Here is a 15808-nt window from a genome sequence, read left to right as displayed (position 1 = left end):
CCTATCTGATCCTTTCTCTCCTCTTCCCTGGGGTTCACCCACCCTATCACATCAGCCCCTCCCTACTCACTTGTTTCCATGTTCATTTCCCAGTCCTGTTCCATAGTGACCTTCCCCAGATACCCCAGATTTCCAAACACTCATCTGCCCTTGTTCAGAAACCCCCATATGCCCTCCACCCTATGCCTACAGGATTGAGGTCCAACTTCTCACTCAAGTCTCATAGCCCTGAGTGAGCATGGCCCACCATTTCCCCTCTGTTCCCCCTCCCTCTTGCCCACCATATACTCATGTATATAACTCAAACCAGGGTGGCACGTTTGTTCCTGGTGTCCTCCCTAGGAGCACCCTCTACCCTTCCACTCTATCCACCATTCATGAGCCCCCCCTCAATCCACCTACTTGCTGGACCTCCCTAGGCCACACCAGTTTACCCTCTTCTCTGGCCTCACCATCCAGACATTCATCCATCTGCTCACCCACTACCTGAAACTCACTATACGTACTGATTTATACCCTGCTGGGCCAGGGACCCTAAATTCAGTTTGCGTAGCTTATGGTCATAGATGCTCGCTGAGTTACACACCTTATCCCCTGAACCCCAAGCACACAGCAGAGAACCTGGGATAAAACCTCAGACGTCATAGTATACTGGAGCTGGAAGCGATTATGAGACTTTAGCTCTCTCATTTTGTTGATGAGGTAACTGAGGCCCAGCAAGAGACGCAATGCTCAGGGTTCTGCCAGGAGTCAGGAAGGGAGTTGGGACTCATATCCAGGTCTCCGGACTCAGGTTTCAGTGCTCTCTCCACCTCACCATTCATCTTCTAAGGTTCAGGTCATCACTGTCACTCAAGTGTAAACTGGCAATAGTTTTTTGTTTTTTGTTTTTAATGCAATAGTTCTTTTTATCTCGGAGCCTTGGTTTCTCCACAGTGGAGAAAAGCAGTCCTGGAGCATGTATCTTCCTAAAGCGGGGTTAGGGATCACTGGAGATCCTGTGGCAATGGCAAGTCTTTTCAGTGTGGTATCTACCTGCCCCTCCCACCCTCCTCTGATCCCAGACTGCTCAACCCTGCCCCATGCCCCCTGGCCTGGCCACTTTCAGGGACTCTGACCCCTCCTCCCCTCTCTACCAGCCCTCCACTGGGCTACCCACCATTGTGTCCCACATCACAGCAATGTTGTAGGCATGTTGCAAGCGTGTTCAGGCATGTTTCAGGCATGGCCATTTCCACTTGGCTGCCTGTGCCACACAGGTCAGGTGGTGAGTGGCCCCGGCCACCCCCACACCGTGTTTAGCAGTGGAGCTGAGTGGAGGCGGTGCCTGGTTCCCCAGCCACAGTCTCTCGTTAGAAAGAAATTAAAAGCCACTCAATTTTGGCTAATATCCCTCTGAAGGCCTTTAACTCCACCTGTGACTAACCCATTCATAATCGCTCCGTTTTAGTGGCTCAGGCTGATGTAGCCTCAATTAATTTGGGAGGAGAGATAAACGGCCATTCCTCTTTGTCTCCCATCCCTTCCTCCCTTCCTGCCCTCTCTGTCATCTCCCCCACAGCCTCTCTGTGTCTCTGTCCCTCTCTGCCTCTCGCCCAGTCTTTCTTTCTCCCTTTCTCCATCTCACCTTTTCCTCATCCTGATGCTGTGAACCTGCTTCTGTCTCTCCGACTCTTCTTTGTGTCTCTCATAGTCTGTCTCAGTTTCTGCTCTTTCTCGGCTTCCTTTTGCCTCTTCCAGCCTCTCCCTCTTTCTTCCTGCCTGTCTCTGTCTGGGCCTCTGCTCTTTTGCCTCTGTCTCTCCCTCCTGCTTCCTTTGGTCTCCTGCTTTTGGCACTTGGACCACCACTCTCTCATCTTTGAAGCTACTTTCCTCACCCACGAGTGTGTTTGTGTTTCTGACACTGTTTCTTTCTGGTTCCCTCTGCCCATCTCTGTCTCTGTTCTTTATTGTCTCTTTGTCTCAATCGCTATCTCTGCATCTCCTGTCAATCACTTCCTCCCCAGCCCCTACAGCTTCCCTTCTTTCTCCCTTTCCCTCTTGCTTCCTCTCCTTCCTTTTTTTAAAATTCTGCCTCTGTCTCTCCATTTGTCTGTCTCTGCTGTATTTCCCAGAGTTTTTCTGTCACAGAGATGACTCTTCTCTCACCCCTCCCCCATGGCTCAAGCACCTTCTCTCCTGGTGCCTCAAAACTACCCCCAACAAGCCCATGAGTCCTTTTGTCTTCTTCTCCCCTCTCGATTATTATTAATGATAAAAGCTCAAACATCACATCAGTAATTTCTGAGTGAGTTTTGCAATGAAACTGGGGCCTTCTCAGCCCCTCCCGAGTCCCACAAATTTTACTTTTGTAATTTCACGCCTCTGGTTATCACCACGCTGCTCCGTCCCTCTCTGCCTCTCAACTCCCCTCCCCTCCCCCCACCCCCCCGGAGAGAGCACTTAAACTTGTTTTCATTCCCTTATTCTTTATTTTTTTAATGTCCACTCTCTCCGGAGTCAGTAATGTTCTTCCTCTCTTTCCTCTCCCATTTTCTGTTAATTCTGCGCCATCTGCCTTAGCATCTGTTAAAAATAAAATTTCCCTCACACAATGAGAAGCCTCCCTGCTCCTCCCTCCCCTCTGCAGCCCCCCAGGTTTGGTGCTGGGGCCATCAGATGCCACTTCCTCTCCTGGGATGTTTCCCCCTCCCCCCAGTCCCTAGTCTGGTTTTCAGAGGAGAGATGCAGCACTGGGTGAGCAGGCGGCGGGAAGGAGGGGCCTGCCCAGGGGGCCTAGAGCTGGAGGGGGCAGCTGCAGAGGGAACCGGACCGGGGTGGGGGTGGTGGGGGGGCGTGCAGAGGATGGAACCAGGCTCCACCCACTTGCCTCCGGGACCTTGCCCGGGCTGGAGCTCTGAGCTGCTGAGACTGAACACCTGGCACAGGTAGGTGACAACAGGTGGGGGACAGACTTGAGGAGTGAGTCCTTTTTCCCCAGGGAAGGAGGTCACTGATTAATCCATTTACCCTTTCCCTAAAGCTGATGCTGGGGGCCTGAGGCTGGGATGGTGGTAGGAGTGAATTTTGGAGACGGGAGAACTGCCCCCAAGACCCAGTGATTGTCCCCTGCTTGGAATGGATATGGTGTTGGACAATGTATCCCCAAGACTGGCTGTCCAGAAACACCCTCCCCTTATATGCTGGAGGACTTTGTCCCTGCTGTCCTGGGCTCAGCTGGGAGAAGGGAAAGAAAGGGAATCAACTGACCCCCAAGCCCCGAAGACTTTAGGAGGCAGGAAAGTCTTGGCTTGAAGCCAGCTGGCCAGAGGATTTGGGAAGAGACTCAGTGTGTGTATGCTTGTGAGCCAAGTGTGTGCATGTGCCTGTGAGATTAGTGTCATCACTGATCTGTGTAGGTGTGTTTGAGGAGTGTGTCTATATGAACTGGGTTATGATTGATTTTCTTTCTGTGTCATACTGTCTGGCTAAGTCTCTCAGGTATGAGTGTATTGTGTATGTTATAGTGGGTGTGTAGCTATACAGCTCTATTGATGGTGTGACTGTGTGGTGGTAGATATATTGTAACCATGTATTTTTGTGTATATTTGTATAAATGGTGTCTTGCAAAAAACTATCTTCCTGTGTAGGTGATGATGTATGTAATTGTTCATGTCTTTCTATTTTGGTTTATTTGTATGTGAAAATCTACATACTTTGTTTATTTTGTACATTACTGTATCTCTCCTGTGATGCTGGATGTAACTTTTTCTCTAGGCAGTAATTCCTTTTCTCTTGTGCTGGGGTACTCTGTATGTGATCAGAGCCAGGTAGGTACCTCTGTGAGTGTTGCTTCACTTCTGAGTGATGTGAGTATGGGAGGATCTTTCTGATCACCGCCTGGGAGGGTGATCATGTATGACTGTCTCTGGCAACATGTGCATATATGTCTGTGTGAGTGTGCTGTATGCTTCCTTTTACTCATCACCACACAAAGATGTGGTTATTGGATATGGGCTTGGTTGTGCCAGGGAGGGTGAGGCAAGGCATGCATGGTTATGTTGGTGGGTCCAGTGAGGTCAACTGAGATAAAAGGTCACAGGTAGGGGACTGGGGTAGCTCCGCAATGGGATGGTGGAAAGGTACAGGCTTTAATACCACAGTCCTGAATTCAGTTCCTAGATCTGTCCCTGATCAGGTCAGTGGCATAGCAAGTTACTTAAACTGAGTCTCACTTTCCACATCTGTAAAATGGGGATAATCATAGCTATGGCATATAGTCACTGCAGGATTAGGGACACAGGATGTCATACAACTACCCTGGCACCCAAGAGTAATAAAACAGTAGTAGCAGTAGCAGTGGTAGTAATAATAAGAAGTTATTAAGTGCTTACTATTACATATGTAATCCTTTACTTCTCACAGCAATTCTAGAAGTGTTCTTACTCTTTTGGAGATGAGTAAACTGAGGCACAGAGTATAAATAACCAAGATCAGACAGCTAGGAAAGGCAGAGTACCTGCTCAGCGAATGATAGCTTTATTTGGATAGTAGATGCTTCCTGAAACGACTGCTGATGTTCATGTGAGCATTGGAGGGGAGGGTGCATTAGACCCATAGCACTTCATTCCTTCTTATAGGGACCTTCTTCTCAAGTCACCCCTCACCTTCGGTGGCCCACAACCCAGCAGAATTGTTGCCTTCTGGGACTGTTTTGGGGGCTGGACAAAAGGGAGAGTCTGAGGAGGAGGCAATCCCCCCACGCTCCTGGCCGCCTCTTTCCAGCCTTGATCGACACCAAAGACTCTGTAATCTCTCTCTGCCCCGAGGGGAGCAGCAGCGTTTGTGAAACAGATTTTTACAAAATGTTTTGACCCTGCTCTCCCCTACCGCCCCCTCTTCCCCCGCATCCCTGCCTGGCACCCTGTCACCTAATTAAATCAGCCTTCGCGGGCGTCTCCGCTCCCTGCTAATTGTGCCCTGGGCCGGCTTCCGGAGGTCGCTCTCCCCATCCCAGTACCCGCCCCCAACAACTCCCGAGGACAACAGGGGCTGTGGTGGGCGCCTGCTGGGGCCGTGTGGCGGGCAAAGATCTCCTAGGGCCTCCCGTGGCGATTTCCGTGATCCTCCCCTTGTGGCTATTCTGCAACTCTGGAGACTGAGTCATCGGTTCTAACTCCCGCCTGGTCCTGCTTCCATAGATCAAGGACAGGGGCCCAGTCTGAAATGACCCGGGGCCTCGAGGAGGCCAGCCGGAGCGTATCCGGGTAATTGTCTCTGCCAGACGCATTGCCGAAGCAGGCGGCTTGGAAAATCCCGGATTTCTTTCCCCTTCAGCGGCGTGCCAGGCGGGCCGGAAGCCAGGCGGCTTTATTTACAGATCCTCTAGCAGGCGGTGGTAGAGGCTGGGCTGGGAGGGCGCTGGCCGCCGCCACCTCTGTCCAGGGTGCTGATCGCAAGCAGTGCTGGGTGTCTCTCCTGCGTTTGCCGGGATGTTAACAATGACTAAAAATCATTATAGGCGACTGTTACAGAAAGATTACCAGGAGCCAGGCACTGAGCTAAGGGCTTCCAAACTCTGTATAATTTAATACTCACAGCAACTTTAAAATGAAATATTTTCCCATTTTAAAGATGAGAAAACTGAGACTTCTACAGGTTAAAGAGCTGGAGTTGGGGATGGTTAGGGGAGAATTTCACTCCATCTGTCATGTCTGATTTCTTCCATTATTTTTTCTTTTAATAACTCAAAATATGTTCATGTAATACTTGTGCATTAAAAATAAGCTTGAAAATTTTGAAAAATTTTCCTTAAGATGTTCTTCTGGGCAAATGACTGAGGTTCTTCAAAGAGAAGGGAAAGAGAGAGATAATAATAAAATACATTGTGGGTGGACCTTGTTTAGTTCCTTACTGAACAAGCAAAATGTAAAAAAAAATATTTGAATATAGACTGAGTATTTGATAATTTATGGAATTATTGACAATTTTCTTAGATATGATAATGACATTGTGTGTGTATGTGTGTGTGTGTTAACTCTTTCTGGGAAGGAAAGGCAAGAAAACCTCTTTAACTGTTAAATTTTTGGTTAAAAAGAGCTGTTAAGTGACCTGCCCAAGATTACTTAAGAGTCCCTTCTCTCAACCACTCTGGCAGCTCACCATTAGCAGATCTGAGCAGATCTACAGCTTGGTGTGTTATACAAGTCTGTCTACAAGTTTGTGTGGCCATCTCTGCTTGGGTTGACATAAGTGGTGGTGTTGTTTCTTTGTGTGTGAGATCTCTGTGTGGCAAATTTTAAGTGCCAACTGTATGCCAGATTTTCTATAATAATATATTACAGCACTTTAAACTCAGAACAATCCTGGGAGGGAAGACTTGCTATTCCAGTATCGCAGATGCAAGGAACTGAGGCAGAGAAAGTAATTTTCTTGTGGTCTTATACTAAGGGATGGAACTGGAACCCAGGTATTTTCACTCTACTCCCTAATGTTCTTGGTAATTGCTTAAACCACAGTGGCCTTAATAGTGTATGCAAGACCTGAGTATGACTTCATCTAGTGGGTGGAAGTAAGGAACTGTGTGTGTAGTCACAGCAGCACCCCTCTTCCTTTGATGCCCTGGGGTGGAAGATGCAAGGAATTACAGATTAGCAAGAAAAGAGAGTTGGTTTGAAATGAACTAATCAATGGAGATGATCAAATCCACTAAAGATGATATGATCTGAAGAATTTATCTGGTGACAAAACAGATCTAAATTTTATTTGGAAGCTGGAATCTTTCTCTCTATAATGATAAAGTCATATTGAGCATCTGCCAGGCCCCAGTCTCTCTCACCTATAAAGATACCTAGAAACTATGTATATATAGCACAGCATCTGGGACAGAATAAGAATTCAGTTTTTTTTTTAAAAAAGACCTTTGTTATCAAAGAAAAAAGCACAATATCATTCATGGAAGCCAGACTTGGAGTCAGAGAGGGATAATCTCAAAACCCACTAGTTGGGTGACCTTGGGCAAGCAATTTAACCTCTCCAGGCCTCACTTCCCTTTTCTGTGATAAAGAGATAATCACACTTAAAGAGACTGTAAAAATTAAATGAGATAATGCATAAAGTGCTTGGCATAGTGCCTAGCACATAGTAAGTGTCCAATAAATGTTAGTAGTTATTACTCTGTGCTAGGTGCTTTATATACATTCTCTCTGAACCCTGTCATCACCCCATAAGGTATTTGATATTCCAATTCAGGCTTCTTTGTATTCCAGATTCATACTTGTTCCATTCACCTGGCTGCCTGCCTCTTTAAGAGCTGTCTGTTTTATTTGAATGTTGGCCCGTCTAGTCAAAGCTATGGTTTTTCCAGTAGTCATGTATGGATGTGAGAGTTGGACTATAAAGAAAGCTGAGTGCCTAAGAATTGATGCTTTTGAACTGTGGTTTTGGCAAAGACCCTTGAGAGTCCCTTGGACTGCAAGGAGATCCAACCAGTCCATCCTAAAGGAAATCAGTCCTGAATACTCATTGGAAGGACTGATGCTGAAGCTGAAACTCCAATACTTTGGCCACCTGATGTGAAGAACTGACTCATTTGAAAATACCCTGATGCTGGGAAAGATTGAAGGCAGGAGAAGGGGATGACAGAGGATGACATGGTTGGATGGCATCACCAACTCAATGGACATGAGTTTGAGTAAACTCCAGGGGTTGGTGATGGACAGGGAGGCCTGGCGTGCTGCAGTCCATGGGGTCACAAATAGTTGGAGACAAATGAGCGACTGAACTGAACTGAGCTGAGAGTCAGTGTTGGGGACTGACATGGGGATTGGAAGGGAGACTACCTGGGAGGGGCACTGGCATTGGAGAAAGAGCACTAGGGTGGGGGTCATGAGATCGGAATTGACACACCCAGATTTTCCATTAACTAATTGTGTGACCTTAGTCAAGTTTTTTTTCTCAGGGTTTCAGTTAACCCATCTGTAAAATAAGATGGGTAGACTGGATGAGCTAAGACATTCTAAGACTGGTAACTGGATGTGTTCAAGAGACTTTGAGTAAGATCTGAGAGTATGACTGTGAATTTTGTGGGACTCTGAGTGTGAAAGGGGAGTGTTGGGTGGAGATGTAGGGTATAGAGTTGTGGTTGCAATAATATAAATGACAATAACTAGGAGGGACATGTGACTAGGTTTCCTTAGGACAAAGCATGACAGTGTGAGACTGTGGGGGAATGAATATTGGGTGACTGGGTGTGTTTATGTAAGTGGGTGTGTATAAGCATCAAGTTTTATGAATGTATTGTATGCAAGGATGTGGGTGTAATGGTGTGAAAATTATTATAGTCAAATTTTGTGAGAATGTGAGCACAATTCTAAGGGAAGTATATGGGTTGTGGACTATATGTGAATATGCGAGTGTAGGGGTGATATATATGAGATGGAGACTGACCATGGGCTGATATGGAGAGAGGGATGGTGGAGAGATCTGTAAAGTAGGCACCACAAGGAGGAAGACCCTGAACCGCGTCATCCTCCCCTTTTCCTAACCTGTGGAATGATCCACAACTGACTCAGATGTATTGATTTGGGATAATCTGTTCACTGTTTCCCCCACACAGAGCTGGAGACCCAGTTTTATGCTTCACAGCTGTGGTGTCAGACACCTTCTAAGGAGAGTCTGAATTAACACTTGAAGTCCCACCATGAGCAAACCCAGTCGAGCATCCCTTCTACTCTCTCCCTAACAACCTTGGCCAGGGGACTACAAGAACAGCAGCAAGACTGACAGTGGATGCACATTCTTGGGGCCAGGAAGGCTGCAACAGACCTCATCCTTGCACTGAAGTAGGTAAAGTGAAGTTGCTCAGTTGTGTCCGACTCTGCGACCCCAAGGACTGTAGCCTACCAGGCTCCTCTGTCCATGGGATTTTCCAGGCAATAGTACTGGAGTGGATTGCCATTTCCTTCTCCAGGGGATCTTCCCAATTCAGGGACTGAACCTGGGTCTCCTGCATTGTAGACAGATGCTTTACCGTCTGAGCCACCAGGGAAGTCCTGTATGATGTATTGAGTCCCCTGCACTGAGGGGGCAGAGAAAGATTTGGCAGAGAACTTTTCATGTAGGACTTCAGCTTATGAGGTAGTGACTGTATACAGAACACATACAGATACACAACCACATTTGTATAGAAGGTTTACTTAAACCTTCTGAATCACACACACACACATACAAAGTGGTCTGAAGAATTAGGGGTTTTGTTGTTTTGCCTTTGAAGAAAGAGCCCTTTTATTTAAGCAAACGGTAAAGGACTGATGATACCCTCTTATGGTAAGAATATGGAGTGGTACAACCTTTTGAGAAGGTGGTTTGATAATATATACCCAAATGTAAAATGTGTATTTTTTCGATCCAATACTTTCATTTCTAAGAACTTGCCCTAAGGGGATAATCGTACAAATGTGAAAAGATCTGTCCACAAATATATTCATCTCAGTGTGTTTAAAACAGTGCAAAACTAGAAATATCCTAAGTGTGTATCAACAGAAGACTGACTCAATACATCACACAGTAGAATATGCTTCAGTTATTACAACAATCACATAGCTCTATAGTCATTGGAACAGTATGACATCTATCATATATTTTTATGTAAGAGAAGATTACAGACCAGAACATAGAATTTGATCCTGTTTGTGTCATATTATGTACCTGTGTCTATGTTTATTTACAGGCAGAAAGAGTTGTCTGGTAAATGGTCATTAAAATAGCAACTGGGGTTGTCTAACTTATGTGGGCATTATTTTTGTCTTTCTTCTCTGTATTTCCTGTGTAGGAAGGAAAGGTGAAAGAAGAAAAAGAAAAAGATGCTTCCTATGTGCCTTCTGTTCACCAGTCTCTGCACTCAACACAGGGGGCATAGAAATGAGTGAGGTGCCAATCCCCTTAGGGACCACCCAGGATTAAACCTCCACATCAAAGGTGTTGGGGCTGACAATATATCATCAAATGTGGTATAACTTGATATAGCTTGAATATCATCAAATGTTCTATACCTACAAACTGTGTCATCTTCCTCCCTTTGCCTGCTCCTTGCTGGATCCATGTTCATCTTTGAGAAGACAGTGAGAAGATGTGTATCCCCTGGAGAGTCCTTGGCCTTGGCAGTAGGGGAAAGGAGATCCTTGGATAAGGCTGGAATCGCTGTGGAGACACCCTTTGGGGAGGGAAGTCTCTGTCCTCAATGCCCCTTCCCATAATAAGAGATCACTGAGTCCAACCTCAATCATTTTTTAACTTCCTCAGTCAAGATAACCCTCTTGAAAGTGCCTGAAATCATCCTCCTCTGGGGAGAAACTTCTTAGGGCCTTGGGCCTGCAAATCATACTAGAGGCCAAGGATTTCACTGCTCCCATAGTAGTCTCATTTTGAGGATCTTCTGCTTGAACTCCTTCAGGGTAGGAGACTTGCTTCTGCCTGAGATAGGCTTTTTGGTTTCAGGCAGCTCTGATGATTAGAAAATTCTTTCTTAAAGAAATGCAGTAACCCATATCTACCTCCTGGAAGGTGTTTATCCTCCATTCCCAGTAAGGAGATATTCTTCAAAGATGGTAGAAGGTAAAGTAGTGTCTGCTGAGAGTCCTGAGGTCAAAGGGAGATGTGAGCCAGGACAGTGCAAGGAAACGAGTGGGAACCAACTCAGTCACTGCCATTGTACCCCCAGTTGTCATCATGCCAACATGTGGATCAACATGCGGGCTCAGGGATTTCCATTGTGGGAAAAAAGCTAACCACATCCTAGCATTGTTGGGGAGACAGACATTATGACAGGGAAAGCAAATGGTGCCAAATTCCAATGATCACTTATTAAAGTAAGATGACATTGGGCTGGTCCCTCTTTGGGCTGGTCACCTCTTGGGCTGGTGGCCCATATTAAAAAAACACAGAACTTTCTAATATTTATAAGGTTTGAAAAATCCCTTTTAAATTTGAGATCCTATATGAAGGAAGGAGGAGTCCTTTATTTGACCTGATTTTACTCCATGAAAATAATACGCCAAGGATCAAGTTCAAGCCCCTTTCCTGGATATGATGGACATGATGCAACCTCCTCCCTTCTCCACCCCCCTGCCTTCCTCAAACACCACATACCAGAGGGTCACATTCTTCCTCATCTCTGCTCTTCTGCATTTATTGTGCCCTCTGCCTTGGTTTGTAAACTCCTTTTGCCCAAACTCAATTCCTGCTGAACCCTGCTATCCCTGCATTTGACCCCTTCCTGTTGGCCCAGGGCATCTTGGGCTGCTCCAACCTGCATCATGCTCATTGCTTTGTGGTTGATTGACTTGTAAGTCTTCCTCCCTCATTAGAACTGTGATTTCTCCGAGGGCAGGGTCTACATCTCATTTTTTGTACCCCCACTGCCAACCCAATGCCTAACACCTAGTAAACAAGCAGAAAACAGTTGAATGAATGAAGAGATGTTGAGAAGGGGATCATGACCTTTATCGGAGGCAAATTCAGCCTCTTTTCAAAATTGCTCTTGGAATGACAGGGAGAGAGGGCAAGGCATTCTACTTCATCTAGTGTCAATACTAGGATGGTTGTGTGGCCATGGGCAAATTACTGGATTTCTTTGCGCCTTAGCTTCCTTATCAGTCAGGTGGAGGGGGTACATAATAGTATTTTCCCCCAAGAGTTGTTATGACAAGTCGAAAGTAGCACTGTAGTGTGAAGTGCCTAATATAGCACCTGCCACAGAAGTGCTATTATCATCCTTGTAATTGTCATTATTTGCAGTGATCACAGGGATTATTATTGTTACTATGTAACAGCCTATTTCTCTCCCCTGGAAAACTCTGCCCCTTCCCTCAAGGCCCCAGATCAAATGCCACCTCCTTTAAGAAACCTTCCCAGATGCCCTCAGGAAGTCCTGCCCCCTTGAAAGTGCAGCACTTCCTGTGTGCTTCCATTTCAGTGTTCATAGGGCATTGTGATGTTTGTAGAAATCTGTCCCCCTGCTTGATGGTGAACCCCAGGAAAGCTAAGGTAGTCTTGGCTTTCCTTTGCCCTCAGCAGCTCTGACACGTGGGAGAATTCAAAAGTGCTGGGTGAGCTGGGGGAACTTCCAAGTTCCTGAAAACGCGAACGCGTACTGGAAACCAGTGAATATGCAGTATTAATGATGACTCAAGGCACTGAGTTGCCACTGCTCCATAGATTTGAGTTCCAAGGCCTAAAATATTTAATGCAGATGATGGTACAATCTCAATATATTTATAGAATTTTTTTTAAGAAGGAAGGGAAGAAACATAGTCTGAGAGATAACATTACCACAAAGGAGGAAGCTGTTCCTCTTTGCTTTCTTCTCCCCTCATAGCACAGGGCTCTCAGTTTTGTTCCTGCTCTGGTGCAGGTATGCTGTAACTACGCTTTTGAAGAGGCTGTCCTGATGCACTCCCTCCACTAGCCCATAAGTGTTTATTTACGCCAAGTGAGCTTAACAGTGGCAGAATGAGGAGGGCTGGGAGAAATGCATCCCAAACTCAGAGAGAGCTGTGATTGAGGTCTTATTTTCCACACACTGGTGCATCGGGTTTGTGGCCTTGCACACAGGTATTTCCTGTGGACACAGCAGGATATTCATAATAACTAATGCACGATAATAACAATACTCCCCACCTGTACTGCATTTAATAACCTCTCAGGTCACGTTTACATGCCCTCACTGTTCCCACTAGTCTAGAGAGTGAGGTATGTGGGACAGATATTCCCATTTCACAGATTGGGAAACTGAGGCCAAGAGGACTTGCAGAGAGCCACCCCACTGCTTAGAAGTAGATCTGAGAGGCGAAGTCGGGGCCCTGCAAATTTGTGGTCATATTGACATTTGGGCTTCTGCAACTGTAGGTTTGTTGCAGGCGTATACCTGGAGGAGCTCTTTAGGACCTGGCAGCAGCCCTAAAAGGATGGAGACCCAACTGTCTCGAGTCTTACAATTAGTCCCTTTCTTGGAGGACCTCGCGCCCTGGGCTGGTTTGGCTGCGGGACGGCTGAGTGAGGGCCGGGGAGCCGGGGAGAAGAGCCACGCGGACCTGACTGGCGCCCGCGAGCGCGAGGAAGGCGCTAGCGGGGCCACCCGCCCACTTTCTGGGCGGGAAGACTGAGGCTCTGGCGGCGGGCGGCCGCCCCCTGGTGGCGGCCGGGCGGGCGGACAGCGGGGCCTGGCCCGACCGTGGCGCGTCCTCGCTTCCGGCCCGGCGGAGGCGCGTCGGCTCTCGTGGCGCCCGCTGCCCCCGCCGCCTCCCCCGCTCCCTCCACTTTGGGGATAATTTAACATGTTTCACACTAACTTTCCCGTAATGGCCACGGAGCCTTTAGAAGTGCAGCCTCCCCGCTTTATCGGCGGCCGCGCTAATGGTTATCTCGCAGCCGTGCCCCCGGCGATCCTGTCAGGAGTAAATAGAAGCTGACACAGTCATTTGCTTAAATCTTCTCCACACTTTTGCCGCATTCCCCTCCAGAGGATACCCCCGAAACAACAATTATTTGAAATGTCACGCGTTTCTGCCCCTGGGCTACCAACAAATGAACATTAAATCTATTAACAGCAAAAAAAATTAAATGTTTACTTTTCCGCGAAGGTGTGAGGGGCCGGAGTCAGGGAGGGGCCGAGGCAGAGACAGGGACGGAAACCCGAGACAGACCGAGGAGCCGAGAAACCCGGGAGTGCCAGGAGCCGAGGAAGCTGGAGCAGGACAGACTGAAAGACAGACAGACAGCCGGGGACCCAGGGAATGGCGGGGGGGAGCGACGTGGGGAGGAAGGGCCAAAAACGCAGAGAGAGACAGAACAGAGATTTGAGACCAAAAAAAAAAAAAAAAAAGAGAGAGAGACAGACAGACTCCCAAGAGAGGAGCAAGGAGGGCCAAGAAGGAGGCCCACAAAATGAAACATGAGAAAAAGCAAAAAGAAACGTTTCCCGCTCATAATGCTGCCACCCTCCCAGTTTAAACAACGAAATGAAAAACAGAACGGGGAGGGGGGAGGGGGGCAGGGTGGGGGGTGGGGGTGGCTGAATTTCCCAGGGGAGTGCTGGAGTGAGCTGGGGCATATTCTGGGAATAGTACTCTCTTAGGCCTTACCCTGCAACCTGGTGTCCTTTGGGCCTTGCAGGCGCTGGCCTGGGCTTGCATTGAAGTGGGGGACGGCTCTGCCCTCCATGCCCCTCATGTGTCCAGCGGCGGGCGGGTGGGGGTGTGTGTGTGAGAGGTCTGGAGTGCCTGCAGCTGGAGACTCAGGGGACAGCAGGTGTGGGATGAAGCAGATAGGCAAGCGTCAGGGTCCATGGCCTGGGGCCAATGGCCATCCTGGCTGCCCCTGTGACTCAGTGTCCCACTCTGTATAATGAGAAGCAGACCTCTGGACCTCCACTCCACAGTCACCTGAGGGCCGGATTGTCCTGAGTACAGTGTCTCCGTTGCCCTCCCCTGGGCCTGTGACATCTGAAAGATGTCATACCTGGTACCGTGGAAGGATCTGGGGTATGTATGATCTTGTTTTTTGGTTCCCCAAGGTCAGTGCCTCACCACGGGTGATGTGTTCACAGAGCACCCACTGTGGGGAGGAGCCCAAGGGAGGGCCAAGAAGCTCCAGTCATTGAGGACCACTCGTTTCCCCACACCTCCACCCAGAATCAGGGCTCAGTGAGAGGCTAGTAAGAGGGTGAAGGGCCAGGCAGCAGGAAGGCCAGTGGGAGGTTCTCCAACAGTTGGAAGTGTTAGTGGGGTTGAGGGGGGCGAGGGAGGTGGGGGTGTCTGAGGGGGTGTCTTTTCACCTCCCAGCTCCCCCCTACTCTTACATCTCCTGGCCCCCCATGGACTGTGTTCTTGTGACATTTTCAGTTGCAGCAAATGGGTCAAGTTTCATTTCAGTGCCAGGTGAGGGCTCTCACCCTGGGCCGGCTCAGCATGGCCAGACGCCTCTGGATTCTGGTTTCCCTGCTCTCCTGGGGACATGTGTCCAAGCTGAGACTGCACGCCAGGGCTCTTGGTTAGTGTGTAACTGGGTGTGAACACTAGCTCCATACACACAGAAGTGGGGCTATGAATTTGCTCTCCCACTACTGCTTTAAACGTGGACATTTTTAGCCTCATATGAACCCAACTTTGAGATACACACGCAGAGCACATTCATGTGGGTACACAGATGATCACCTTTCATGTTCAAACGTAACCTTGCACACTCAGACATACATTCAAGGTGGCTCCATCTCCCTGCCCTTTACCCTGACAACGCCCATCTCCAGTCTTCTTACTCCAAAGGAAAATGGCAAAAGGGTAGTATGTCCGGGTCACAGAGCCTGTGTTCTTTGTCTGAATGTAAGGTTGTGTATGTGTGCCTATGTGTGAATGGCAAAGAAAATTTACATATATTTCTTTGCTTTGAACGTGGACATGTTTGCTTCGTACAAGGATATTGTGACTATGTTTATGTGTCTCTTGGAGTGTTGTGTGCCCCTGTGGTTGTGTGTGACTGAAAGTGTGTGGTGGGGGGTATGTGGGGGGGTGAGTGCTATTTAAATAAAAAAGAAAGGAAGTGAATCAGGGTCGTTTCCATTTTAATTGTAAAACAGATAAGCACTAAACACTTTGAAAAAGTAAATGACTTGAGAATAATTACTCTCTATTACCCAGCGTCCCAGGGGGGCAGTTGGAGGAGCCCAGATGGCTACAAAAATGGGATTTAGCAGAAAATTGAAGACATTATTCACCGTAACACATTATCAATTACCTTCATATCAATTACAATAACCTTACATTAGCGAGGGGCC

The 15808-nt window shown here is 47.7% G+C and overlaps 1 long non-coding RNA gene across 1 annotated transcript in view; it reads left to right on the top strand.

Moving 5' to 3' along the window:
* LOC138427872 (uncharacterized) overlaps positions 1 to 13861 on the top strand; it is a 60943-nt gene extending 47082 nt beyond the window's left edge. The window contains exons 2-3 of the long non-coding RNA XR_011252208.1: positions 8597 to 8822; positions 9812 to 13861. This is a non-coding gene — a long non-coding RNA (uncharacterized lncRNA). The remainder of the gene's footprint in view (positions 1 to 8596; positions 8823 to 9811) is intronic.
* The last annotated feature ends 1947 nt before the right edge of the window (positions 13862 to 15808 follow it).

Source organism: Ovis canadensis, chromosome 22 (genome assembly GCF_042477335.2).
Source record: "Ovis canadensis isolate MfBH-ARS-UI-01 breed Bighorn chromosome 22, ARS-UI_OviCan_v2, whole genome shotgun sequence".
In the NCBI taxonomy this organism is placed as follows: domain Eukaryota; kingdom Metazoa; phylum Chordata; class Mammalia; order Artiodactyla; family Bovidae; genus Ovis; species Ovis canadensis.
Note: the sequence above shows the minus strand (reverse complement) of the source record. Positions and strands in the feature narration are given on the sequence as shown.